The sequence below is a fragment of the Armigeres subalbatus genome, chromosome 2, assembly GCF_024139115.2.
Source record: "Armigeres subalbatus isolate Guangzhou_Male chromosome 2, GZ_Asu_2, whole genome shotgun sequence".
Lineage (NCBI taxonomy): Eukaryota > Metazoa > Arthropoda > Insecta > Diptera > Culicidae > Armigeres > Armigeres subalbatus.
In genome coordinates, this window is record NC_085140.1 from 268,880,613 (window position 1) to 268,907,851 (window position 27,239).

Consider the following 27,239-nt stretch of genomic DNA (forward strand, 5'->3'; position numbering starts at 1 on the left):
AGGTATGAATTTAACCAATTCAGGAGTGCGCCACCAATGCCGAGCTTGTTCAGCTTTGCTATCAGAATATCGTGATTAAGGCAGTCGAATGCTGCTTTCAGGTCTGTATAAACTGCGTCTACTTGAGTTTTTCGATCCATATTACGAAGCACGAACGAGGTAAACTCAACCAGATTCGATGTTACGGAGCGCTTTGGGATGAATCCATGTTGTTTAGTACTGATGTAGTTCCTGGAACTGTGCAGCAAAGACTCGTTAACTAACACTTCCAAAAGTTTCGATGTTGAACAGAGCGACGTAATTCCTCGATAGTTACAAATGTCACGACGGTCTCCTTTTTTGAAAATAGGAAACATGAATGAAGCTTTCCATTCCTCCGGGAATGTTCCGGACGATAATGACAGGTTGAAAATGTGGCGAAGAGGATCTAACAGCTGACCTATGCATCTTTTCAACACACATGTTGGTATGCCATCCGGACCAGGTGAGGAACTGGGTTTTAGTTTTTTCGAAGCTTTTATGATATCTCCATCGCTAACTTGTAGACTATTGAGGCAGACAGTATCTGGGGTGACATCCGTAGTTGCTAATTCTAAGTCAGATTCTGACAGGGAGTCATTGGTGAAGACATTGGCAAAACGGTTCGCAAACAGGTTGCATTTATCGAGTGTACCGTCTACTTCGGTAGTTTCGTTGAACATGGAGACTGGGAGACCATTATCCTTCTTCTTGCTGTTTACAAAGCTCCAGAACTTTTTGGGATTTCTGCGAAGCTCAGATTCCGCGTTACGAGTGTATCGATGAAATAGGCGACTATTTTCCCTCCTATAAATGTTACTAATTAAATGGAACTGTTTACGTGTGACAAAACATCTGTTTTTACGGAATTCCCTCAAAGCAGCATTTCTGCGTGATTTTAGACGTAGTAGTTTTGAAGTACTCCATGGAAGGCTAGATGTGCAGTGCAGCTCGCCCAGGTTGACGGCCATCCATTGCTCTTCTACACTGCATTGGTCGATGAGAAGTAGCATATCCTTCAATCACTACGTTCTTATGGTTACAAAATTCTGCAAACAACGTCCCGTTAACGCTCTTTTCTCCGATACCTATGCCGTCCGACAGTTCGATTAATTATTTTGAAGTTAGGAAATCGATGATTTTGATAACTGAACTTGTCATCCAATATCAAGTTCCAAAGCTACATAAAAATTCAGGCTCTAGAATGAGTTATTGACAAATGAGTCAAACTCTGACTAAGCAATCGGTTTAATTGTTGACTGAGAACATAAACCTCTGTAAGAGTTGGGTAAATTAAAACCGATGCAGTCATACTCATTACCCCATAAAGTTTTTTTTAGCCACATCCCTTTCAACGAAAATACACATCTTTTCCTGCAAAGAAAGATAATTTCTACCGAACTGTGTAGGTGCCACCTGCGACAGACAGAAATCCTAAAAGCACAGGGCGGTGGCAATAATACCGGAGCGGAAAAGCAGCTGTGTGGAGCGCGTGGAGGTGGATGGGATGAGGTGAAAACTTCTCGACACACACAGCAGGACGCCTATAATCATAGCAGCAAACCGCCACCGGGTCGACGATGTTCACTCACTTTGTGAACGGTGGGTAGTTTATGCCGCACGCGTTCTCCATGCCAGGGTGTCCTTTTTGGAGGTGAGGCAGTAGCAGGACTTCTCGATAAGGACGGTTGCCATAGTGGGCCGTGCTTAGGTGAGATTTTGCTTATTTCGAGATAAAGTTGTATGGGAAGATCCATTAATTACGTAACGCAAAAATTGGAATTTTTCGACCCCCCCTCCCCCCTATGTCACAATTTTTGTATGGAGCTTCTGAAAATTTTGTATGGATCGTCACACTTCACTCAACCCCCCCTCCCCCCTCTAAGCGTTACGTAATTTTTGGACGTTCCCTATCAAACAAACTATGTGTTAAAAGTTTTTAAGAACCCGAGGAACACCAAACATCACAATCTAAGGAATCGTAATCGTAAATAACCTAAAATATCTATGTAATTTAATTTTTTTTTTAAATAATAGTATATAGACATACTTCCAAATTATAGTTTTGCGTGATACAACGGTAAATCACTAGGAAGGTTCTCGTTGTTTCTGCAACTGAGCGCTGCTTGCTGGTCCGACAGAAAGTCGTCCTTGTTGCTGTTGCTACCGTCCTATGCCTGAGAGCACACACGCTTCTGTTTCTGTGTCGCTCCGTCTGTCTGACTGTTTTTGTCCTTTGGGGATCCAGCCTTCCTTTCTTCCGTTGCACGTGCGACGAACCATGGTCGTCGCTCGAATCCGTGCCGGGGATGTTATTTCATGCGGCACCGACGCCAACGACGACGACGACATCGCGGGACATTCGACAACGAATGGAGAAAAAGCGAACGAAAATTGCCACCAACCAACCAGTTCAACTCCCACTCCGGCACCAGTGCGGTATTTTCCCAACGACTAAGAATCTCCCATTTGTCATCCACCTAGCAGTCGCAACTCGTTTCGTTCCGAGAAGTGGGTACCCACTGCATTGTTGTTGCTGTCGTTTCTGGCACTGTCACTTCGATCTCGGCAGCTGCTGCGGGTGAATTGGGGTGGTCAGAGCTTTGAGAGGCATTTCGGTTGCTCCACCCAACAATGTGCCGTGTCCTGTCCGCATCGGATCGGATTTTAGGTGTGCAAATGATGATTTTTTGATTCCACCAGAGAGTGTGTTTGCTCGGTCGTGAGCTTGAATTATACCAATTGGGTTTGACGGTGTTGTCTCGTACGTGAAAAAATCGAATAATTTTAGAATAATTTGTATTAATGCTATTAAAAACGATTCGGTGTAACCTTAAAAACATATATGTACTTTAAAGGTGCTATGTCAATGTGTTGCACCATTGCCAAAAAATGTGTTCCGAGTAACAACAACAGCACGAACAAGCTGAGACTTTAATGACGAGGTACCAAAAGTGTGTGCTCATTGACAATGAAACTTACGTCGAAATCGCTATTGGTTAGGTCGAATATTTTAGCTAACCACTGCATGAGATGCCCCAGGCAGTTTCAAATTCGCGCGTATGTATAAAATTGCTTAGAATCTCTCATCCGCTGGTTGGTCGTGGTATCTTGGTTTAGAAACCTTGTAGCAAATAATTTTGGAAGAACAAATAGCTGAATGAAGTCTATTAAGCTATTTGATTTCGTCGACGACATTGATATCGAGGCACGTAACTTTGAGAAGATGGAAGAAACCTACATCAAACTAAAGAGGAAAGCAAAGCGGATCGGACAATTCGTCGAAGACGAAGTATATGATAGGAAACGACTCGAGAGAGGACAAGCTTAGCCATTCACCAAGAGTTTGTATCGGTGGTAAAGAAGTCGAGGTGGTTGGAGAACTCGTGTACTGATGACCTCCGATGACGATACCAGCAAAGAAATTCGGAGACGCATCGTGGCAAGAAATCGTACCCTACTTTGAATTCCGCAAGAAGCTCCGATCGAATAAAGTTCGCTGCCGTACCAAACTGACTAGCTACAAAACGCTCAATTGACCGGTAGCCCTCTAAGGACACGAGACCTGGACGATGCTCGTGGAGGACCAACGCGCGGACGGTACGTGGAGGAGGCGCATAAACCTCGAGTTGCATCAACTGTTGGGAGAACCATCAATCGTTTACACCCCAAAAATCGTACGACTGCGGTGGGCTGGCCACGTGGCCAGAATGTCGGCCAGTAATCCGGTGAAAATAGTTCTCGACAACGATCCGACGGGAAGATGTGTGCATTTGAGCAAGGAGGATCGATCAGATAGAAGACGATTTGCGGATCCTCTGCAGACTGCGTGGTTGGCGACGTGCAGCCATAGACCGAGCTGAATGGATAAGACTTTTATGCACTGCACATAATAACAACATAATGGACAAAGTGGTGCAAGGCGGCAATGTCCCAATGGGGGATGTAATGAATGTGACTAAAATGTAGAAGAACACATCAGAAAACGCATGATGTCCATCTTAAGAGCACATAATGAACTTGTGAAATTTTGAACATCGTGTACAAATGAGTTCGGATCTTCACATCCTTAGTTCAGCTACCAACCCAAGTTTTTAGTTCTGAACATGCGTCTAATTGCAGAAATACGCTCAAGCCAGTGTTCAAAATACATCGTCGAATAAGTTACTTATCGATTTATTGATCCCGCCGAAGTCAACTTCTAAGTATCGATAAAATTTGACGCACCTCAATATTTCCATGCAAGATTGACTATGTTACACAGCCTGAACCTGCCAACGATTCGGTATCTTGATATGCTGCTGATCCATCAAGCCTCGCCCCTGTGCCACCAGGCCTCAATTCATGCCTGTCAATGTCACGCTTCCGGGCATCAGGACGTGCGAGAAGAGTCATAAAAAGATGCGAACATTGCTGTCGACACTGACTACTGCTGTGCACCGAGTTTGGTCCTGTTTGGTCGCCCTCCCCCATCCCACATTCCTTATACTGCACGCCAAACATACGTACGTATCCAAGGATCTGCCACACGAACCGAACGGCCGGGTCAGGCCAAGACACAGTCACGCATCATCATGCCATCGCCGAAATCGTTAGCAGCCCAGCAGTGCAATAAAACTTTGACGACGATGCCGACCGTCGTCGACGACGGCGACGGCGACGATGACAAACTGTGCTTTGCAGAAGAGCGAGCTTGCCAGCTAGGACTCACAATCACAAGGCTCGTCATCCTGAATTACAACGTGCCGTGTCGTTTGGTCTGAAACCACCCCCACCCCATCGCACAGTGTTTCGAGCGGTCGAAAATGTTTTACCCTTAGGAGTTGACTTCGGATATATGGCGCATTTGATCAGGGTTATGTAGCTGATACTTTGTTCAAAATCAGCATTTTCACAATTATTATTTTTTTCTCATGTGATTTCGAAGAATTGGAATAAATTTCCAGATTTTAAGTGATAGATATTGCATTAACTGTGGTTGCAAATAACTACAGTAACACGCCTCGATCACGGATTTGGCACTCGGGAAATACTGTGAACCTGATGGAAATCTTTCATGATCAGTGGTGGCTAAAACCAGACGCTTGCTCGTTGCCACGGTAGGAGTCCTTTCGAACCCACGTACATCAGAAGCAGCAGATGACAAATAACCGAACCATGAACTTGTAAATTTTATTTTATGTATTTCGCTTGAACTGGATTGCTTCGCGTATAGGTGGCAGGTCGGTTGAGTTGAGTCGACTCATTGCCGCCACCTCCACCGCCGTTGCCATTGCCGAAGGCACGGCAAAAAGGACTCTGCGGCACTGACGACTGGCTGAATGACGACCGTCGTCGTCGTCGTGTGGATGGTACGCCAAAAGCACAGAGAAAAGAACAGACAGACGACCGTCGGCGAGGGCTTGGGTGCCAGAAAAAGTGAGTTTGTGTGTGCAAGCAGTCAGTTACCACCGCCGCACCGATGATGAGTGGGTGGTGTGGCGGGCGAATTACGTGGGTGGGTTAGGACCGGAGGCGGAACACGTGTGGGTGGGCTGCGGTCGGTGACTGATTGCTTCAAGTGGTCGAATGAATACGGTAGGTAGCTGCACACACGGGGGAAAGCTTTCGGTGTGCCAGGGCAAAATTTATGGTCTGTCAGGATTTGGAATACATTGAAGTCTTGTTGAGAAGTCTAGATATGATCATTTGGGAGATTTATTTGTCTTCAGAAGATTTCGCATATTGTCAATACATGAATCGATCTTGAACACATTCTACTGTTTCGATATATGAAGAAAAATAGTTTTTTTTTGGAAAATATGGTTTTATAGTATTCAATACTGTATATAGAACTTCCATAATTTCGTTTACATGTAAGCTTTTCAGAACAATCATCAAATAATCAAACATGCTTCAAAACAAATTTTATTGAACGAAATGTGTAAATTAAAAATTAAAAATGATTCGATTAAACAATACAACACGGTGTTTTTTTTATTTTCTCGTACAATTACAGTGAACGTTCGCTAATTGGGTTTTTTCTAGTTGGGGCGTTTTTTAGTTGGGGGTTCGCTAATTGGGGCGAAACCCAATTAAAAAGCAGCTAAACGTCAGAATGTGATGTCAAAAACGCGTTGACGTTTTGTTCCCGTGTTTGGCGGGATCGATATTTTCTGGCGCGTAAAATTTTCCTTTGTTCTATGCAAAAAGTAAACAGCATTTACGCTTGTCAAAACGCCCCAATTAGCGAACGGCATTCGCTAGTTGGGGTGAGGTCGTGCCCCAATTAACGAACGATCACTGTATTGTATGTAAAGGATATTGGGATCACATAGGAATCCTGTCCGATTGTTTTCGATTTAAAATTGGTCGGGTTGGTCAATGCGTTTCAAACTTATGATGAAAATACGAATTACTATAGACATTCTGGTCAAATTCAATAAGGAATTTTTCCTAAATTTGTTTTTCCGTGAATTTTGGTGAAGGAGTTAAACCTCTCCGCCGATCTACTTTGAATCGTCGGTGGCGTGATTGCTGTTTATCAACGGCGGCGGCGGCTCAGCCGGCGTCATGCCACCCGAGCAGCAGAAAGCACCTCAATAATACCTCATTCTGATATTGATACCAAAATCTGTTATGAACTAGCCTTGCATAAGAGGTAAAACCAAAAATTGATATGCACAATACTTCAGGCATAACATACTTTGGTATTACAATACCAAACGCATTACAAATTATTATTCTTTTGGTATTGAACTACCTAAGTATGTTATGCCTAAAGTATTTTGCATCGGGTTTTGGTATTATGTTTTGGTATTTTACCTCTTGTACAGGGCTAGTTCATAATAAGCGGGCTTGGTAGTCATATGGCTACTGCTTCTGCCTCATACGCAGGAGGTCGTGGGTTCAATCCCAGGTCCGTTCCATTCTCCTACTTTGTATCTTTCTCTTTATTTCTCATGTTCTAGCTATCGCTAGAACTGGAAATGGACTTCCATACCGTTTCCATTACTATTCCTATACCTTCAACTTGAGTATTCTAACAGTAATCTGCTAGAATTGGAAATGAACTATAGAGCTCGTTTCCTACATCCAATTAGAAATTCCATCAGTTACCTTCTCCTATCTATCACATTGGCAGCTCGTTAACCAAGACGGACCTCTACAACCTAACCCAGAAATTCCAACAAATTCCGCATGAACTCGTGGCAAGTGCAGAGGTATATTCGGCTTGCAGTGGGCGAGTGATTGCATCATCATTCCTCCCCCTCCCCTACATTGACTTGCATTCTGACGTGGCAGGCGCCAATATGACCTAACAAATGAGATCACCAGTACTTGTACATTGAAGATGTGTGCTAGTCCCAAGCAAACATCTGTTGGTTCCCTGTGCAAGAACAGCTGATCTGGTCATAATGGAGTAGCAACTACGAGCAGTCAATCAAGCTCAAGCTCAAGCTCTTGTACAGGGCTAGTTCATAATAATTTCTGTTATCTAGGTCGTCGCTCCTGCTCGGGCATGGTTACTTCCTTGCTGCGGCGTGGATCAAAATTATCCCTCGAACATTTTCTAAAGCATATGGGATTTGCATAGGGTCGACATTTGTGTGCCCAACAGATCCCATTTGATTTAGCTGGAAACGGTTTGAGACAAAACGTTACAAAACGTAAAATTAAAGGGGAGCTGTTTTAAGTGCTTGCATATATTTGGCTTTAGACGAATCACTAAAAATCAAGGCTTAAATTTTAGTGCCTAATTTGGTAGGCTTTTAATTGATACTAAATACGCAGTTAATTTGTACTCTATAATGTGACGAGAAAGTATGCGTTTAAGAGACAAATAAGAGAAAAGGTGTAAATAACACATGCTGAAGCCATCTTACATAACATTTCGTTATAATTAACTTTTGCAAGTGATGCAATTTGATTACGTACACCCTTTACTTTAAAAATTCTGAAAAATTCTTGTAGAAATTCGAGAACATTCCGGAAATCCTGGAAAGTTTCTCCCAGATTTCTAGAGCATTCCTTATCTGAGCTGGGCTTATTGAAATAATTCCTCCAAATTCCTAAAAAAGGAATTTCTCTGAACTTTTGGAGAAAGATTGTTCAAAATGCGTGCCGGAAGCATTGCCCCGAATTCTTGGAAAAGCAAATCTCTAAAATTCTTGAAAGAACATTCCCGAGAATTCATGTAGAAGGAATTCTTGGAGGAGGAATTCTTCAGAGTTTCTAAAAGAAATTCTTTAATAATCCTGAAAGAGGAATATTTGGAATTTTTGGAGAACGAGTTCTTCTAATTTCTGGAGAATCTCCCAAAATTACTTAATTACTTGGGAATTCGAGAAAAATGAACACCTAAAAGAAGGGTCAGCCTGAGGTTCACTAGACTTCTTTGATTTCTTTTCATAGCTCTTGAAGAGGCAAGTTCTTAGAACTCCTGGGAAGGAATTCTGGAGAAAACCCATAATTGATTTCGTTGCCTCCAACAATAAGATCTTTCGCAGCACCTCCTTCCAACACAGCGTTCCGTATCGGTACACCTGGAGATCACCACTGCAGACAGAATCACAAATCGACCACGTTCTGATTGATGGACGCTGCTTCTCCGACATTATCGACGTCAGGACATATCGTGGCGCTAACATCGACTCTGACCACTATCTGGTGATGGTTAAACTGCGCCCAAAACTATCCATCATCAACAATGTTCGGTACCGACGCGACGGCCGCCGCGGTACGACCTAGAGCGACTGAAGCAACCTGATGTCAACACTGCATACACGATACAATTCGAGGCAGCGTTGCCGGAAGATGGTGAGCTCGATGGGGCTCTCTTGAGGACTGCTGGAATACAGTCAACGCAACAATTAACGACGCAGCGGAGAACAACGTCGGGTATGTGGGACGAAGTCGACGGAATGATTGGTTCGACGAAGAGTGCAGACAGATTCTGGAGGAGCAGAACGCAGCGCGGGCGGTCGCGCTGCAGCAAGGTATCCGGCAGAGAAGGAGAAAAGACGCCGCCTGGAAGAAACGGAGTGCGATGAAATAGAACAGCTGTTCTCAAGAAACACGAAAGTTCTATTAGAAGCTCTACGCATCCCGTAAAAATAGGGTTCGGATTAGATTTCCTTGCAACCCAACTCCCGAGAAAAGATTTCTTCAGAACTCGAGAGAAAGGAATATCTATAGGGGCCGTAATTTCTCAAAATCCTTGGAGGAAATATTTTCCCATAATTCCTGAAGGGGTAAATTCTCTGAAATCTTGGAACGCAATTCCCTATAATTTTATAGAAGAAATAACCCTGAATTCCTGTAGTATGAGTTTCCAACTCCTAGAAAAGGAATTTTCCTGAATTCCTGGGGGAAGATTTCATCAGTTCTCCAGAATATCTGCAGTAGGAAGAGCAATTTCCCATAACTCTTGATGGAGGAAATCCCCATAATTTGAAAAGGAATTTCCCAGAATTTCTGGGGGAAGGATTTACCCAAAATGGTACTTGGATGATTTCTTGGTTTGGAATCAGTTTTGTAGGAAGATGTTCGCTAATATTTTTGGATCTTTTGAACAGCGTGATTAGGGTTGCTTGTCAGTGTTTGAAAACAATGAGATTTTTTAATGTTCTCATGTTGCGTTTATATTTTTTTTTCTGTTCTGCCTGTTCCCCCGGCCAAATTTTCGCGCTCGTTTATTGCTCGTTAGGCTTGTTCAAGAAATAAGATAAGTGACAAACTGATTAAACAAACAGCTATGATAAAATAAAGTTTCTAAAGATAGGAAAAAAAATAAAAGGATGCATACATGAGCATGAGCATGCGCCGCCTAACCGTACAATTCGTAGTTGCTACTCCGTGATTGATTAGAACTTGCGAAATTGCACAGGGAACCAATTGAATGGAGCTTGGGTTTAGCTATCATTCTCAATGTGCAAATTTCGGAAATTCAATGCATTTTACTAAGTCAATTACGGCGCCGGCCACGTCCTTACGTCCACAAGGATTATTAGTTCAACTTTCGTTGCTACTAGAGACCGAGTATACCTCTGCATCTCCACGATAGTCTTAGGATAGGATATTGTGTTAGTATGAAGGGATATATTATCTGGATTCACTTTGGTAAGTGATGCGATCTATGGGATAGGAATATATGAATGAGAATTAGAAGTATTAGAGTAATGAGAAAGTATTGAAGTGAATTCTAATGGGATTCATTTTTTACAATTAGAATTTGAATGCTATTGGATTCTAATACCACGCACACGTCTACCACACCATCGCTACCCGCACATCAACCTCACACATTCTTACTTGTATGAGGCCTGCACGAGCATAGCGACCGTATATAGCATTCGTATGCGGGTACAAACGAATACCAATCTATTTTTACATTTTATTTACTGCTACTAAGTAACAGGCAACTTTTTATAACAATTCTATATTTAGAATCATACTTGGTAGCAATGAGAATTTGCTTTGCAAAGAGATTGAGTTATATCATTAACGAAATTATCTAATAGGAAATTGGAAAGGGCCAGGGATCAAACCCTTAATCTCCTGCTTATGAGGCAGAAGCAATGACACAAGGCCACCAAGCACCCTTTAAAAATAAATAAATAAATAAATAAAAGGATGCATACATGGGAAAAATTTCATCGGCGCGCATAAAATTGATCGGCGGTGCAGTCCAACAATTGCAGCAACGCGCCAGTCGGCGGCTTAAAAATCGTTCCACTAAAAAAAGGTTATTATAGGGAAGCTGTTACATTTTTTCACCTCACGGAATTTATCATACTTCGAAGAATAGAAATAAAGCACATGCGAAAGGTGGTTTATTTTGCTAACATACGCGTTTCCGCAAAAAAATACAAAAATTACATAGAATATAGAATAATAGAGCCGATACAGTAACCCTATTTATGGTCGATATTCCTTACCTACCCATTAGGAGTACTCAAGTACTCAAGCTGAGTGAACAAGAACTAAACAGCCAAAACTATTTCAATAAGCACCGCTTTTTAAATGAGATGATGGTTGTGGTATGTTCTGTTCTGTTCTGTTCTTGTCAATTGATTTTTGTTGATCAAACTTTGTAAGTTCGATACAAGATACATTGATATACAAAGGTCAGATTTGATCATAATTGCTTATAGATAAACTAAAATATGCAACTTTGTTGTAATTATTTATCACAAGACAAACTTGCGTAGAGATTAAGGAATAAGACAATGCAGCTCCGGTTTTAAACAAAACTTTTGTAAAACAATTATTTGAATTCATGGGTGCTCAAGCTCCGTTGATTTGCCAGTCTGAATCCTGATTTGAAGCGTACCCAAGCAACCAAAAGTTCACATTTTACTTAAACCGAACCAATTAGTTTACTTTCGGTTCACATCGAGTTCCAAACATCTTAACAAAACTTCAAAGTTCACTTTTGCGCTCCAGCCATACAAAAAATTACTTAAAATGCAAGCTTATTAAGCCAAACCATCCCATCTTATCCGTACTTTTGGTTGCTTGGGTAAATGCCTTCGGAAATTCCAGAGGAATATTTTCAGAAATTTATTTTAAAATTTGGCGGAATAATTTGCATAAACTTTAGCAAAAATTAGTCTGTTATTTGTGTGTTATTTCACCTTCAATTCTTGTAACAATCTTCTCTAAGAGTCCACGCATAAATTCCGACAATATTTTTAGTGGAAACTAATTTACAATTTTTGGCCGTTTTTTTATTTTGACCTTACTGGAATTTCAGCCAAAATCTCTGAGAATATCTACGAAAACTTCTCCAAGAATTCCTGCAAAAATTCATTATTCATTTGTAGATTCATCTCAGAAATTGCTACGGTTAATCCTCCGGGAATTCTCACAAAAAAATTCTGGGAAATATTTGCAGAAATCCAACAACCTGCGAAAAATCTTCAGAACCTACTTGCGAAAATCTCTTCATGAATTCCTGCAGAAATCGCCTTAGAAATTCTTGCAGAAATTGAAGAAATTCCGCGGATATTCCGCCAGAAATTTCTTTACTTATAACTTTTCGGATTTTAAATGCTACAAACTTTTCTTAGGCTGTGGAGATTTGATGATATAAGTATCATGCTAAGTGGTTCATTGTAAAAGAAATAATCAATCAGAAACTGACAGATATCTCGGAATTACAAAAGAAATTGAGAAGGTGAAATTGGGTGTTCATGTCTTTTAATAGACATGATTTGTGATGTTTCAGAATGGATTAAAAATGGCAACAAGTGGCGTCCCGCTCCTCATAACATATGTTTAAAAAATATTTAAGAATATAATACATGCCATTCAATAAGGACTTGAGCGTATTCGCAAAATACTGTTAATAGCCTTCAAACGTAAGTTTTGAAGTTTTGATCTCAACAACATCTGCTAATGAAAGATCCAGAAAGACATAAAACTAATTTTTAAATAAACGTCCTTAGATCTAGCATTTTGTTTATTAAATATTCACCTAAAATTAAATCCGCGCGAAACCCTGAAATCGTTATGTAAATCTGCGCCAAATCCGCGCAGTCGTAACAACCCTGATCAATTTTCAAACGTATTTTTTCCAGAAAGCTCCAAATGAAGATATGACAGTAGAATTCACAATGGCTAGATCTGACTTTTGGCTCTAAGCTATATGATCAAAATACTATTTTATTTATAAAGCTCTAGAGAGGCACAATTGCCACTAGGTGGATTAATCAGATTACGCCATCTATTCTGACAAGTTTCCTATGGACATTCCGAAAAAAATTACATGTATATTCTGAGGAGTATCTCATCAATAATCAAACTATACCATGAAAATAACAATGATTTTTTCTTGGAAGTTCAGTAGATTTTTTTAATATCAAAGAAAAATCAGTGGAAATTAGGAGGAATGTCCCACGAATGTTTTAAGAAAATTTAAGAAAAAATTGCCTGGAAAAAATGTTGTGGTGCATATTCCAATCAGCTTTGTTTAAATTTTATTTTATGTAGCTCTTAAGTTGGCTGTTTTAGAGAAATTTTTCCTCTTTAGATTAGGATTAGTCTTCATTATGTCAAAATGGAGATATGTTAATTTTGTTATATCGAGTTTTACCAATTTGAATATCATATTTAGTCAAATAAACTGATATAATTCGGTAACCGAAAAATCCAATTAGGTAAAATGGCTCTGAATCAGCCAAGAGCTACAGAAAAAGTTTTTTGTTTAGCCAAATTGATCGGAATAAGCTGCGCTAAAACTTTTTAGAACATTGTAATTTAGTAATCCGGATAATACAAAAATTGTTTATTTTTTTTATTTTGAATATGATGGGCTATTTTTTGACAGCACCATAATTATTTTGAGCTTTTTAGTGGAATGTCTTCACTTGTCATAAGACAAGTTTGTACAATCCCATTTAATTCCACCACTTAATTGTACCTTGACAGATACGTATTTCGACCTCAACAGTAAGGTCGTCTTCAGTGTTTCGTACTTGACTCGACTTGAAGAAAATGATCGCAGCTTACACTATTTATACTATGCGTAGGTATAATACGTAGATACTTATCTAGGTACATTTACTTCGGTGCTTACTTCCCAACAAACATTGGAAGCTGAAAAAAGGCTTATTCCATTGAAAATAAGCTTCTTCAGCTAAAAAACTAGCTAAAATTGATTGTTGGGTTCTACTCTACTCTAAATGGGATTGTACAAACTCGTCTTATGACAAGTGAAGACATTCCACTAAAAAGCTCAAAATAATTTTCTTAACAAAATGACATCCAAGCGGAACGAGCGTAGTACTTTTATAGATTTGAAGAGAAGGATCGCAAGTATTCTTAAGGACGTGGCCTTCCTCAAGAAGTGCCAAAAGGAGAGGCTGACTCCTGTTAGCCATAGGATTAAGATGGGAGCTCACATCCCAAAATCTATCAGTAAGAGGGCGGAATCGGATTTGTTGAAGTTGTCAATCAAGGGGCACTATTCCAAGCTAGAGCGGTTGAGCTTGAAGTGCTACAACCGGCACCTCAAGCTGGCAAAGGAGAATCCAGACTCTTTCGACCTATTCCTAAAGAAGGTACAGCGGGCCGAAGAGTGTGAAGCGGACAGGAAGAGGAGACTGCATAAGAAGAAATTGAGTATTCTACGAGGGAAATCAGCGACGGAAGGTAGAACGACTAACCCCACAGTACAAATGATCGAGGGATTCGTCGTTAACCGTTCGACACAGCAGTTTACGGAGGAACAATTAGCACACCCCAACAAGGGGTTAGGGTATGCGACAACCCAGAAAGCGGACCTAGAACAGATAATCGTGGATACTGAGACAACAATTTCACGAAATGTTGATCAACGGGACCCGAATAGTGTGAGAAACTTCATAGCAGATGCCATCAAAGCAGGACAGCATGGGACATCGAACAAAGACGAGGGGAAGATTTTAAAGGAGTTGAAGCAGAAACCAGTTTACTACATGAAGGCGGACAAAAGAAACGCAGTGGTGATAATCAACAGATGACGACAAAAATCAACGGAGGACCATACAGGCATTTGAGAGTGGACAAACTACCCAGACTACTCAGACTTACGGATAAAACGATAAAGGATTGCAAGACGATCATCGGAGAAGCCCGGGTTAAAATGACGAACCCTGTATTACCAAGGATCAAAAGACTACCAAAGATACATAAGCCAGGTACAGAGATGCGAGAAATAGTTTCATCAGTGGGATCCCCTACACAAAACTTGGCCAAGTGGTTAGTCAAGGAGTTCCAGAGTATGCCGAAGCCGTTCCCCAGCAGATCAGTTGTAAACACCCAGGAGTTCACCAAGAGCATATTGGAATCAGGAAACATTGGAGAAGAGGACATCATGGTATCATTCGACGTAGCGGCATTGTTCCCAAGCGTTCCAGTGAAGGACCTTTTGGAGGATTGGCTACTAGCACAACGGACGGATACAGCATGGCGAGGAAAAGTAAAGATGTATCTCAAGCTTGCAAGATTATGCATGAATGAAAACTACTTCACACTCCATGGAAGCTTCTACAAACAGACGAAGGGCGCGCCGATGAAAAATCCGCTATCACCGTTTTTGTGCGAACTATTCATGGCGAATTTGGAGGACAACCTACAGGAACAAGGAGTACTTCCCGAGAAATGGTGGAGATGCGTGGACGACATTTTCAGCGTTATCAACCGGAAAGATCTACCCAGGATTTTGGAAGCGATAAACAACGTGCATAAAGACATCAAATTCACCCACGAGGATGAAAAGGAGGGTAAATTACCTTTCTTGGACTGGTTATCAAGAGAACAAATGCAACATTAGACATCAGACTACAGGAAGCCCACCAACACCATGAGAGTTATACCATACACATCAAATCATTCGTATCAGCATAAAATGGCACCTTTTCATCACATGATCCACAGGATGCAGACGATCCCCTTGAGCGAAGAAGGAAAAACGAAGGAGCTACAATACATCATGGAAACAGCGAAGATCAACACCTTTCATTTTCTTGAGAGGTGCTCGCACAAACTATGCGCAAAATGAGCCATTCACTAGTATGTGTCGCATCTTCAATCGCTGCTCCACCGCATTTGATTTTCACCTTTCACGGGGTGTTCTTCGGAAACGGTTTTCTACACTCCTCTTAGCTTCCAACAGTATCACACATTAGCATAGGCCATTAGGATATATTATATAATATTAAGTAATTTAAGTCAAACAATGTATCATTTGGAATTATTGTATTTCTGTTGATATGAAAAGATGAGGAGGTTTTGCGCCCATTTGAGAAAGATTCCATGGTTCTACTCAAATGGGCTTTTCCCTGCTCCAAATAAACAAATAAACAAATAAACAAAATAAACAAATGGAAACAGCGAAGATCAACGGATACAAGGAAAGAACAATACAAGCAATCATCAACAAGAAGCAGAGGAACCTACGGAAAAACGAACTGACAACACTGACACCGATCGATGAACCGCTGAAGAGGGTATCGGTCCCCAATGATCAACACATCACCCACCAGCTATGTCATCGATTTAATATTCTCCAGCAGAAGCAATCAACTGAAGACACTGTTAGACTCCACAAAGGATAGAGTAGAAATGTTAAATAAGGCAGGGGTTTATCAAATTAATTGTTCACAGTGTGATAAAGTATATGTAGGTCAAACAAAAAAATCGTTAGATGTAAGGTTCAAAAACATATTGCAGAAGTAAGTAAGGCTAAAAAATCTTGTTTTCATGATGCTCGTATGATGAATTTGAAAGTTTAGAAATTATTAAATTTTGTTTGACTATTATCGGCTCTTTCAGTCTTATAAAGCAGCTAAAACGTTATTGCATCTATTTTCCGACGTTTCGGTGTATATTTCACCTTCTTCAGGGATTTAACACACACATACACAACAAAACGTAGCCTCTAAATCCCTGAAGAAGGTGAAATATACACCGAAACGTCGGAAAATAGATGCAATAACGTTTTAGCTGCTTTATAAGACTGAAAGAGCCGATAATAGTCAAACAAAATTGAGCACAACAGTCAAAAGCATCCTTTCAAATCTAAAAAAAAAAAAAAAAAAAAAATATTAAATAATCCATATTTTGGTCACAAAACTAGAGGGGTTCATAGCTTATGAATTTCTCTCGACGTTGAAGTCACTTGCATATTTTATGTTCATAGAAATTAAAATACTAAATTATTTTGAAAATCTGATAGAGTATATTTGAGTATGTTTATTTTCCCGTGAGTGCATGAGAGAACATTGGCCTTTTAGGCGGCAGGATCGGCAAGGGTTTTTGAAAATGTGCATAATGATATAAGCATACGAGCATACAGCATATGGAGACGCATGGTTCATGTCGATTTTGGTTTGAGATCAATTGGTCTTCCATGCTGAATATATCTGATCCCAAATGAAAGCATTTCAGCGTGTTTATAAAAATCCTTAAAGTTGCTTCAATAATGATACCAGGCACATTTGGTATATCCGGAGTAATTAGGGGAAGAAGCCCTAAAACTAAAAAAAGTGTCAAAATAACAGATAGAAAGGCTGGAAAAACCGAAATTTTCCACATTTTGACGAAACATCTAACATTTCGGCGAGGAGAAACGCCCTAGGGCAACTAACCTACAATGTACTACGCGTCTCCACGCACTGTCTATACCAGAATGCTGATTCGACGACGAGTGGTGCGTTGTTCCCTAATAGATGCCAGCTAGAAGGCGATTTCCCTCATGAGTTTTCCGGCAGCGAAATATCACTACTTTACCTTTAATTTTGCTCGAATATTATGTACCGTTTTGGCTCAAATTTCGAACATGGCTCATATCCCGAACACTGGCGTTTTAGCGCCCTAAAACTAAAGTTTTAATTGGTTTTCCATACTGAGGATCAAAAGAATTCAAGCTTCTATGGAGAAAATAACATAAATAACGCCAAAATGGCCATTTGAAAGCGAGTGTTCGGGATATGAGCCATGTTCGGAATTTGAACCAAAACAGTAAATCGTTTTTTTAAATATATTTTGCATCTTTACTCCGCCGAACTAGCAAAAGAAAAAAATTACATCCCTTGGATCATAACTTAGTTGTAACCAACCCGAGCAGCACAAGAAATACTAAAAGTGTTGCAGAAACTTAATTGTGACTTAATCTGGTCAAATAAGAGTTGCGGTCACCTATGAACATGTGTGCTGCTTGGGAAGGAATGTAATTGTCGCTGAAAAATGCAAAAACCAAGTAACAAAAGAGAATATCGATACTCTTTGTCCTCATCCGCAGAGGATAAAGACAATGTTGCGTTCCATTTTATTTGCAACAAACATGGAGAGGTAATTGTTGTGACCTTCTCAAACTGCGATAACTTGTATATTTCAGAAGTAAAACACAAATCATGTTCACAGATGGTTAAGTTTATGTCTAAACATTGATAGCTGATACTTATTACATCATCGAAAGCCGACTACTTCTCGAAATGCGCGTCAGGCGAGCATTGTCCTATTCTGTTCCAGTTTGGGACAAACGCTTATTGCGAGTTGAGTTTGTCTCAACATTTACAAGGGACAACAATGTTGTTGTCATTGGGGCATGTTGTTATTTTACATTCCCTCTTGTAACGCTAAATGTAACTAGCTGAAGATGGGTAAGATAGCCGAGAGAGAATTGTGAGAATCGTTCAGAAGATCCCTGAGAACCCGCTATTTCAACGTTTAGTTCTCATGAGTTTTATTTGTAATCACGGTATTCGACGTATAAACCAAAAACACATACTTTCCAACATGTATCCATCCCGAAAATTTCCTAGGCTGGGACCAAGAATTGAACTCAGCATGCTCTTGCTTTGTAGCCGAGCATCTGACCACATGGCTAAAGAAGGCTCCATGGCGCACGACTTGTTTTCCCTCAATTTGGCAGATGCCCATTTCGTGGGTACTTCGGATCGTGCCCGATGCTACCGTATTTATACCGAGTGGCCAATGAAGATGAACTCCCAATTTATATTATTTGATAATGAGATCGGATTGAATCCAATCATTTCCATTACTGCTTTGTAGAATCATGATGTTTGAGGTGTCACACGCCATGTTTGTTTCAAATTTGTTCATTGCCACTTTTCCGGGAAAAACTGACACTGACCTCGCCTGGAATCTTGAATAATTATGTCATAGTTATAGAATGGAATAACTGTAGCTCATCTAGCATCAAGTGTCAAGCGTCCGGGCATTCGATACAGATCTTATTAAGCATGACTGTCTGGTACCCTGTTCAAATACTTACACCCAACTTGGCAACGGCATCTGGAATACCTTTGGACTCCTACGAACGAGGTAGTGGAAAGATAGATAACTTACTTACAAATTTTCTGAGCATTCCTGAGTATTTTAAGAAAACATGATATTTTTTCTGTAAGTTCGTATAGTGATTGCTGAAATGTTTTAAGAATGTTCGTGAAAATGAAGGCATTATATAATCCTTAATGAAAATTCCCAAAAATCCAAGAAATTTTTAAGTAGCTTTAGTTTTTTTTTAAATTCAAATGAGCACGCGTACATTATATGAAAATACGTGACAAATCTGGATATCCACAAAATAAATATAATTGTCGTTTTTACTTGCGGAAAAAATGACCTTTTAAACCTTTGAAGTCATTCACTTACTCACGCTTTCAATTGTCGGTTTTATATACTAATAAAATCCTTCTATTCCTTATGGAGTAATTTTATATTTGGGCGCTCCAAAAGGCGGGAGCCAATCGCACGCTACGACGCTAGTCGGATGCCTATCGTAAACAAGGAAATGAGCTATGCCGTTCAACTCCTTCAATGTTGTTCATTTTGCTAACAGTTCGGATTATTGCTGAGGATGCGATACACTAAGCCTAGTTAAACTCCTCTATTTTGGTAATGCGAAAAAACTCGCAAATAGTTTGAATTTAATCCTTTTGTTTTTGATAGGATGAATTTGGAAGCTATGAGATAAAGAACTGGATCAGTTATCAGGTTCAACACACAATTTTGTTCGCTGTATTAGTGGCATGGTTAAAATAGGTGCTATAACATTTTGAAAATCAAGGTTCAAATCCCATCGCGGATCTTTTTTTTTCTGCATTATAGCCAAATTTTCACTTCCGAAGTCTGGTGTTCTTCAAATTTGCTAAACCGGCGGCCTGGCACAATGGAATTCTTGGAAAGAAATCATCGTCTAAAAAAGATGTCAATGAAAAAATAGGATTTTGATTAGCATTTTCTTAAGAAATATCTTCAAAATACATGAAACATCGAGGTTTGACTTTATTTTAAAAGAAATTCGTCAAATTTAGTGGAAAGCCAAATTTTGGTCTCTAGTGTTCTATAAAGTTCCAATTCTAATTAAAAATAACTGATGCATTGATTGAATTATAAAATATTTTGTTTGGATAAAAAACAATGAATGATTCTCTTCTGATGAGATGGCTTTTTCTCAGTTTTTGAATGATTTTTTTTTTAAATTTCAGCATTGTAATATAATATATCAATTCATTGCTTTTGAATAATATCAAAAAGAATTTTTAACGTGTCTGTATGAAATATTTATTTAAATCGGCTCAAAATTGCACGATTTGTATAGAGTTTCAATTTTTTTTGGTGCACGAAATATGTGTCTCAGTATCATAAATCATATCTACAATATACTGATAACTGATATCGTTTACTCCATTCGGTCGTACACATTGCACAGCTCTTCTGAATATTAATGTAAATAGTTATCACACTTCATCAAGGTTAGGAAAGTAAGCATATTTTATTACTCAATCAGGCTTGCTTAGAATTTCATCATCCCTCTTCTTGTTCACGTACCGCAGCTTTTAAACAAAGTCGTTTCCCCATTCGATTTTGCAAAGTGCATTCAAGCAAATCAAGAACGCGGGTGAATAACCTATATAATCCTGCAGCACAAATAAATTTAATTCGATAGATGTCCAGTCCATAGATGAGTCTGAAATCTTTATTCCACTATTTTCAACGGCTTACTATACAAAAGTAAGTTTCTCTAACCATCAACTGGCATTGACCACACCACAAAATTTAACCAACCAACACCACCCGTTATTCCCATGTGCACCAAGCTGTACGGCCCGTCAGCGACCATTGCTGGCAGGGTGGGAGTATTTTCGGGACGGACTTGGACTGACAATCGGGAGTCCTTATCCGTGTGGCACCCCCCTCACAGCAGTGCGCTACCGCACCACGCCACACACGACACGAGGCCAAAGGATTACGATGTGAGTGACGGGTGTCGGAAAGGTTATGATTTTACGCTCATTTTCTTTTTATGGTCCGGGGATTACTGCTGCCTGGCTTCGCCATTCTTCACTCTTCTCGGCGTTGACCTGACGTGTCGTTGTGGTATTCCACCGAATCCGAAAAGGGAGGATTAAAGGAAAAGCTACCTTTTTCACACCGTCGGTCGGTTGCTGCCTACTGGTCGGTCCACTTGGATGGTCTCTTCGAGTTTTTTCTCCGCCTACTGGCCACTGTCCCCACGTCCTAATATCCTTGGGTGAACGTTATGCTGGATTTCTTCGGTCACCTATTTCACTAGATCACAAAAAACAACGTTATCGTTGGCCACAACGGTCCACAACAGATTGCACTCCCGTGCCGTCGGCGAGGACGAATGTCTTAATTCACACACGTGTTTCGAATTCAAACACTGAACCCAATGTGCCTTAACAGTCGCGACCGGTTACCGATTTTCCACGGGAAAAGCGTGCGAACGTTCCAAAGTCGTGCCACAGACTGCCGTCTGTTATTGTGGCACAATTCTGGCTGGCTGGAAGGATGCCACACGGTAGCAGCAGTCAGCCAGGAAATCCTTCGAATTGGTTGGCCACCAGAAAGAGAAAAATGAGAAATTGGCACGCGTACGCGAGAGAAATTTATGTTACGTGAGAGAGTGCCAAGGCGATTATCAGTGGCACAAGTCGCCGTCAGTCGTCGCCGCCGCCGCCGCAGAGAAGAGGCCAAAAGGGTCCTCACACCAAACACTAAAAACAACACCGCTGCCTTAGCTGCTGGTTGATAGCTTGCCTGCCTCTGCTGGCTGGGTTGGTTGGGGGTGGCAGGATAAAGTCGAGTTGGTTGCTCGCCGATGACTGATGGCTAAAGGTGAGGCTGCAAGGATGTGCCCAGAATCTTGTTACAGAAGGGGTTGGAGGGGTTGAATTGAAGTTTTCAAACAGATGGAAAATTGTTTTAGATGCTGTTAAATCCAAGACACATATTTATTCAACTACTACAATAATGGATCATAACGTAGCAATAGAAGGTTTTCTCCTATGAAGCCATTCATATATAATACGAGATATTCTTCTTCTTCTTATTGGCATTACATATCCACAATGGGAAAGAGTCGCCTCGCAGCTTAGTGTTCATCAAGTACTTCCACAGTTATTAACTGCGAGGTTTCTAAGCCAGGTTACATTTTTTGCATTCGTATGTATATCATGAGGTTAGCACGATGATACTTTTATGCCCAGGGAAGTCGAGACAATTTCTAATCCGAAAATTGCCTAGATGGTGCGGTAAGAAGCGCAGCTACAAAGCAAGACCATGCTGAGGGTGGTTGGGTTCGATTCCCGGTGCCGGTCTAGGCAATTTTCGGATTGGAAATTGTCTCGACTTCCCTGGTCATAAAAGTATTATCGTGTTAGCCTCATGATATACGAATGCAAAAATGGTAACTTGGCTTAGAAACCTCGCAGTTTATAACTGTGGAAGTGCTTAATGAACACTAAGCTGCGAGGCGGCTCTGTCCCAGTGTGGGGATGTAATGCCAATAAGAAGAAGAAGAAGAACCCCATACCTATTTGTTCGGAAAACTTAATAGAGCTCTACATGGTTTTGTTCGATACTCTGCTGAAACTCACAATTTAAGAACATGCGGATTTACCTTACTTTAAAAAAATTGATATTATTGAAAAAGAAACCTAATCACTTGACCAAATTGAAAAAAATTGGGATGATGAATTTTCAAAATAAAATTCGAGTTTACCGTAATGATATAATGTTATATTACACCCAACCGGCGGTTGTTAGATTTTCTAACAATTCTGTATAAGAATCTACCAAAATCTGTATAAGAACTGGGCATATGCGAAATTGTTAGATTCTTATGCGAGAAATGTAAGCTATCAAACAAATATTGTTAGAAAAGCTTACAAAATTGTTAGATTCTTATACAATACTTGTATAAGAATCTACCATTTTCGCATATGCCCAGTTCTTATAGAAGTTTTGGTAGATTCTTATACAGAATTGTTAGAAAATCTAACACCCGCCGGTTGGGTGTAGGTATAAGATAAAGATTTCCAAACAAGATGCATCGAGGTTTCGAAATAAATAAGATATTATTGACTGTAAGTCCGAAACCCATCTGGCCGAAAGTAATTTAGTCATTCGGCCAGATGGGTTTTAGCCTAAAGATTTGTTCGGTCAAGTGGCTTTCGGCAGCTTTAGAATGATTTTATTAGGCGGTTTTTGCGCAAAGGTCGTTTGGTCGTCGTTTAGCCGGGCCAACATTTTTCAACATGTTCAACAAAAGGCATTTTTGAGCGCCCATCGGCCTTTTTTGCCAAACGGCTATTTTCGTCAAACGGCATTTTCTACCAAATGGCCTATTCGGCCATATAACTTTTTCTTGAAATGACCTGTTTGACCAAACGACCATATCGGCCATACGGAATGTTCGCCCTGGCCTGTTAAGGCAAACAATTTTTCGGCCAAATTACCTTTTTGGCCGGTTGTCCCTTTTGGCCCTGCGTCGGTTTTTGTCAAACCATTTTCGACCTGGTTTCGATTGTGGTCAAAGGTTCAAATTGACGTACCCGGTGGTCTAGTGGCTACCGCTTCTGCCTTACCTTGGTAATGCGGGGAGGCAGATGTTTTGTCGATTAACACGTACGTCCCAACCCCCATTTTACGACAAAACTCGAAATTCAAATCCACATATCTCAGCCAATTTCTAACGGATTTCTAACGCAATCTTCTGGAATCAATCACAAAATTTCTATAGTTTCAGGAACCGAGGTCAATTTTTGTGCAATGGCCATGGTTCCGGATATATTCCGGGGAGTACTGGGGTTACCTCCCTCCCGGAAAAAATGGTCTCTGGCAGATCGGCTTCGAAATCCATCGTGCGGCATGTCAAACTTCATGATTTTGCAAAACAAGTACACTGGAGTCCATTTTGGAAACTTTCGATCGAATTGGCCACCCTCTGGGTACTTCCAGGGCCTGGTTCCCTTGGGGAAGTGGCCAATTTTCGTTCAATCTTGGAACCCATCTTGCGACATGTCAAACTTCATGATTTTGCAAAACAAGTACACTGGAGTACATTTCGGCGATTTTCGATCGAATTGGCCACCCTCCGGGTACTTCCAGGGCCTGGTTCCCTTGGGGAAGTGGCCAATTTTCGTTCAATCTTGGAACCCATCTTGCGACATGTCAAACTTCATGATTTTGCAAAACAAGTACACTAGAGTACATTTCGGCGATTTTCGATCGAATTGGCCACCCTCCGGGTACTTCCAGGGCCTGGTTCCCTTGGGGAAGTGGCCAATTTTCTTTCAATCTTGGAACCCATCTTGCGACATGTCAAACTTCATGATTTTGCAAAACAAGTACACTGGAGTACATTTCGGCGATTTTCGATCGAATTGGCCACCCTCCGGGTACTTCCAGGGCCTGGTTCCCTTGGGGAAGTGGCCAATTTTCGTTCAATCTTGGAACCCATCTTGCGACATGTCAAACTTCATGATTTTGCAAAACAAGCACACTGGAGTACATTTCGGCGATTTTCGATCGAATTGGCTACCCTCCGGGTACTTCCAGGGCCTGGTTCCCTTGGGGAAGTGGCGAATATCCGTTCAATCTTGGAACCCATCTTGCGACATGTCAAACTTCATGATTTTGCAAAACAAGTACACTGGAGTACATTTCGGCGATTTTGATCGAATTGGCCACCCTCTGGGTACTTCCAGGGCCTGGTTCCCTTGGGGAAGTGACCAATTTTCGTTCAATCTTGGAACCCATCTTGCGACATGTCAAACTTCATGATTTTGCAAAACAAGCACACTGGAGTACATTTCGGCGATTTTCGATCGAATTGGCCACCCGCCGGGTACTTCCAGGGCCTGGTTCCCTTGGGGAAGTGGCGAATATCCGTTCAATCTTGGAACCCATCTTACGACATGTCAAACTTCATGATTTTGCAAAACAAGTACACTGGAGTACATTTCGGCGATTTTCGATCGAATTGGCCACCCTCCGGGTACTTCCAGGGCCTGGTTCCCTTGGGGAAGTGGCCAATTTTCGTTCAATCTTGGAACCCATTTTGCGACATGTCAAACTTCATGATTTTGCAAAACAAGCACACTGGAGTACATTTCGGCGACTTTCGATCGAATTGGCCATCCTCCGGGTACTTCCAGGGCCTGGTTCCCTTGGGGAAGTGGCCAATTTTCATTTAATCTTGGAACCCATCTTGCGATATGTCAAACTTCATGATTTTGCAAAAAAAAACTACACTGGAGTCCATTTCGGTGATTTTTGATCGAATTGGCCACCTTCCGGGTACTTCCAGATAGACCTGTGCGCTGATTGAAATTTTACCGGCGGTGGCGTGATAGATCATTTCCAGCCAGCGGCGACGGCGTGGCGGCGGCGTGGATCGGCGTGAACCAGTTTCAAGCGCCAAAATTACTCCTCCCGGATTTCGTCTGGGAGTTCCTTCAGGAAGCTTCTCCAAGAATTCCTCTAGGAATTCCTCCGGAAGTTCCACATCCAGGATAATTTCCGCGAGAATTCCCGGAGGATTTACCACAGGAATTTCTAGGATGAATCTGCGCATGTGTAATGCATTTCTGCAGGAATTTTCCCAAATTTTCTCGGATACTTTAGCTGAAATTCTAGTAAAAAACGGCACAGGCATTCCTGCCGAATAATTGCGGATAAATTGAAACTGAAAATGTTAATTGCCGGAATTTACTGCATGAGCTTGTAGAGAGTTTATCTATCACAAGAATTAAAAGAGGGCTTTACGCACAAATTCCGAACTAATGTTCACTGGAGTTTACGCAAATTATTCTACAAAAATCTTGAAGAAATTTCTGTTGAAATTTCCGAAAACTTTCGAATGAACTTACGATTCAAACTCAGGATTTTTAGTTGCAATTCAGAGGAGCTTCAGCAACTCCGGAAGTTCCTCCAGGAATTCCTCCGGACGTTCCTCCAGGAATTCCACCGGAAGTTCCTTCGGTAGTTCCTCCAGGAATTCCTCCGGAAGTTTCTCCAGGAATTCCTCCGGAAGTTCCTTCAGGAATTTCTCCGGAAGTTCCTCCAGGAATTCTTACGGGAGTTACTCCAGGAATTCCTCCGGAAGTTCCTCCAGGAATTCCTTTCTGGATTTCTGGAGGAACTTCCGGAGGAATTTCTGGAGGAACTTATGGAGGAATTTCTGGAGGAACTTATGGAAGAATTCCTAGAGGAATTCTTGGAGAAGCTTCCTGAAGGAACTCCCAGACGAAATCCGGGAGGAGTATCTGGAGGAATTTCCCAGAGGCACTTATGGAGGAATATCTGGAGGAATGTCCAAAGAAATTTCTTGACGATCTTTTGAAAAAACTCCTGGAGGAACTTCTGGAAGAATTCCTGGAGGAACTTCTGAAGAAATTTTGGCGCTTGAAACTGGTTCACGCCGATCCACGCCGCCGACAATCACCAACGGCGTGCCGCCGCTGGCTGAAAATGATCTATCACGCCACTGCCGGTAAAATTTCAATCAGCGCACAGGTCTACCTGGAAGTACCCGGAAGGTGGCCAATTCGAAAAAAAATCACCAAAATGGACTCCAGTGTAGTTTTTTTTGCAAAATCATGAAGTTTGACACATCGCAAGATGGGTTCCAAGATTAAATGAAAATTGGCCACTTCCCCAAGGGAACCAGGCCCTGGAAGTACCCGGAAGGTGGCCAATTCAATCGAAAGTCGCCGAAATGGACTCCAGTGTACTTGTTTTGCAAAATCATGAAGTTTGACATGTCGCAAGATGGGTTCCAAGATTGAACGAAAATTGGCCACTTCCCCAAGGGAACTAGGCCCTGAAAGTACCCGGAGGGTGGCCAATTCGATCGAAAATCGCCGAAATGTACTCCAGTGTACTTGTTTGGCAAAATCATGAAGTTTGACATGTCGCAAGATGAGTTCCAAGATTGAATCAAAATTGGCCACTTCCCCAAGGGAACCAGGCCCTGGAAGTACCCGGAGGGTGGCCAATTCAATCGAAAGTCGCCGAAATGGACTCCAGTGTACTTGTTTTGCAAAATCATGAAGTTTTACATGTCGCAAGATGGGTTCCAAGATTGAACGAAAATTGGCCACTTCCCCAAAGGAACCAGGCCCTGGAAGTACCCGGAAGGTGGCCAATTCGATCGAAAGTTGCCGAAATGGACTCCAGTGTTTTTGTTTTGCAAAATCATGAAGTTTGACATGTCGCACGATGGATTTCGAAGCCGATCTGCCACTGACCATTTTTTCCGGGAGGGAGGTAACCCCAGTACTCCCCGGAATATATCCGGAACCATGGCCATTGCACAAAAATTGACCTCGGTTCCTGAAACTATAGGAATTTTGTGATTGATTCCAGAAGATTGCTTGAAAATCCGTTAGAAATTGGCTGAGCTGCGTGGATTTGAATTT

General features: G+C 41.2%; 2 protein-coding genes across 2 annotated transcripts in view; one reads left to right on the forward strand and one right to left on the reverse strand.

Moving 5' to 3' along the window:
• The window catches only part of LOC134216336 (uncharacterized), a 74,245-nt gene extending 52,978 nt beyond the window's left edge, over positions 1-21,267 (reverse strand). Inside the window, exon 1 of the mRNA XM_062695248.1 lies at positions 20,934-21,267. The gene's annotated coding sequence lies outside the window, so the exon portion shown is untranslated. The remainder of the gene's footprint in view (positions 1-20,933) is intronic.
• Positions 1-27,239, forward strand: part of LOC134216337 (zinc finger protein 260-like) — a 122,210-nt gene that overhangs the window by 83,201 nt on the left and 11,770 nt on the right. The gene's annotated exons all lie outside the window — the stretch shown is intronic.